This window comes from Arachis ipaensis, chromosome B02 (assembly GCF_000816755.2).
Source record: "Arachis ipaensis cultivar K30076 chromosome B02, Araip1.1, whole genome shotgun sequence".
Taxonomy (NCBI): Eukaryota; Viridiplantae; Streptophyta; class Magnoliopsida; order Fabales; family Fabaceae; genus Arachis; species Arachis ipaensis.
The window spans coordinates 95,592,341-95,595,202 of record NC_029786.2 but is presented as its reverse complement, the minus strand read 5'-3'; positions in this window follow the sequence as shown (position 1 = coordinate 95,595,202).

The window sequence follows — 2,862 nt, the reverse complement described above, 5'->3', positions numbered from 1 at the left end:
ATCAGTATATATATATATATATATATATATATATAAATTGTCTAAATTTGTCTAGTCACTAAGTCCTGCCACATTAACTAAGTTACTAAAGTCTGAACATCTAAACTAATTATTCACTAAAAATAAAACAAGGAAAAATTACTAACCTCAAAATCTAAAACTCCAGCCACGTGCCAAGTAGCATTCAATCTATTAATGTCTCCATCGCGGACATTTTCTCGGGGGCCATATTTACTTAAGGAACTCGAACTCAGGCGTTTAGAAACTAATAAAATTCTTAAAAACTATTCAAATGCACAACAATCTCAGCTGCTGTGACCTTATATATACACCCGAGCATATCTCGAATGCTAAGACCCAAATTAAGCAAATCGTACATATCTCGGATACTAAGACCCCTTTCTCAGTTGCCACATATCTCGAGTGTTCAATTCAGGATCTCCAAACAACACATACCTCATGTGCACTCAGGATATGTTTCGGCGTCGCCAGTCATAGCATGGAGTCTCAGACACTGAGATATGTTCAATTTTTAACCTATCCCTCAGCATTTAAGATGTGTAAGAGTACGCATTTTTATAAAGGGTTATGCTAGGTAACTACTGACTTTTTCGAACAACATGAACAACGGGTCTAAAAATTGGTCCAATTCAAGTAAAACATACTACCTTCTAAATTACTCACATAAATCTTAATATTAGAATAACCATCCGCACACCTAGTAGATTGAACATCCGAACACCTAGTGAATTAAACATCCGATATATCTATTATTTATATTGTTTAATACTTTTATTATCTACCTATACTTTTTCTTTTATAAATACCTCACATTTTATGTATTTCCGTAATTTATATATTTATTAATTTAAAGTAATCTTAAAATTGGTTATATACATTAAAATAGTTTTTAAAATATTAATTATATTCTCGAAATCGATAAAAGTGCACCGTATTAATTTCTATCAGTGGGTCATTTGATAAAAACGGTTGAAAAACTAACGTAATTCCCTTTTACTAATATCTGAGATCATATTCATGCAATTGAAATTTTAAAAATTATTTTAGTAGATTATTTTGGAATTTAACTTATATATAAAAGACTCATTTTATATACATTATTTTACATTACTTATGATGAATTCTTGAATGAGCATAAATTTATCATACTTATTTTCTTCGAATATTATGGATTTTTTTTTTTAATGCGAACAATGTAATTTAACCATAGGATATCATATATATCAACTATCATGTAAATATCTCTACTAAAAACATGAGCTAAACAAAGTTGCTTCAGAAATTTTAGTTTTACTAGTGTTTATGGTAATTTTTTTGTCGTATATGTCTAAAACGATAAATATAGTGGCTGAAAATTGACAAAAAAAAAAGTTTTATTCGAGTGTGCTTTTTCAATAATCAATACTCCTAATAAAATTTTACTTTATTAATCAAGATGGTGCTAATTTATTTTAGTTTGTTGTTATTTTTACGAGAAAATGGCTAAATTTGTCTTAAAATATCAATCATGATTTGAATTTATTTTTAAAAAATTTTTTAATTAAATTTATTCTTAAAATATTTTAAGTTAATCATGTTAGTCCTTTTGTCATTTTTTTATTGACGGCATCAACATTTGCTAATGTGACATATTAGATGACATCACAACACACATTAAATAGTCTTAATTGACTATTAATATAATAAATTTATGAAATTAAATCAAATCAAAACATTGATGAGAGACTTTGAGACATTAGAATCTCTCAATTTGGATTAATTTGATCTAACTTTATAAATTTATTATGTTAGTAGTCAATTAAAACTATTAGGTGCATGTTATGGTGTCACTTAACGTGCCACATCAGCAAATTCAGACGCCGTTAGATACAAAAGTGACAAAAGAACTACTGTAACTAATTTAAAATATTTGAAGGACAAATATTTCACCATTTATCTTATTTTTTTTTCTACCCAAAAAAATTTACTAAACCATTTTGAATGATTTTCTGTCATCTCAAGTCTCAACTATAAAGTGATTAATAATTTACGCTTATTATTCTTTTTCATGTGAGAGAGAGATGTGTATAACAGAATGGTGTGAGAAGAGAAGTGTTTTACATTGTTATGAATTACACAAATCGATGCCTCCAATTTCTTTGTACTGTTTTGTTTTTTTAAACAAACAATCACAAATCGGACGGTCCGATTTGTGGTTTAAAAAATAAAAAAAAATTAATATTAAAATCGGACCATCCGATTTTTATTTTTAAAAATAAAAAAATTTTAATGTTAAAATTGGACCCTCCAATTTTTATTTTCAAAAATAAAAAAAATTTAAAAATACAAATCAGATCCTCCGATTTGATCATCACATTTTTCATACACAAAAAACTCGCATGATCCGAGTTCTTCACACTCAAATTGAGCAAAAGCTGTCCCATACATTAGTATAGCACCTAAGAAACCCATAACCATGCACATCACAAACAAAATTTCCATAACAAAAAAAATGAGCCAATAATTTATGTTGACCAAATAATAGAAAGCAAAAGCATGCATCAACTAGGTACAAATCAAAATGAATATCCATCTCAATGATACATAAGTCTTGTCAATATTTATCTTACTCAATTTTCCTTTTCATTTATGGTAACACATCTCAAGTGATGTTCCTTTAACCAATCAAGCCAACACACAAACATTACTTGGAATCATAAAAAGTTAAAAACATAGATTGTTCATTCACCAACCATTTCTTCTATTAGATTGTATAATAGTAATACACAATGGCCAAAAGCAACAAAAAGTATTGCCAATTTTTCTTCTCTATCCTGGATTCACACCATTAACCAATTCCAA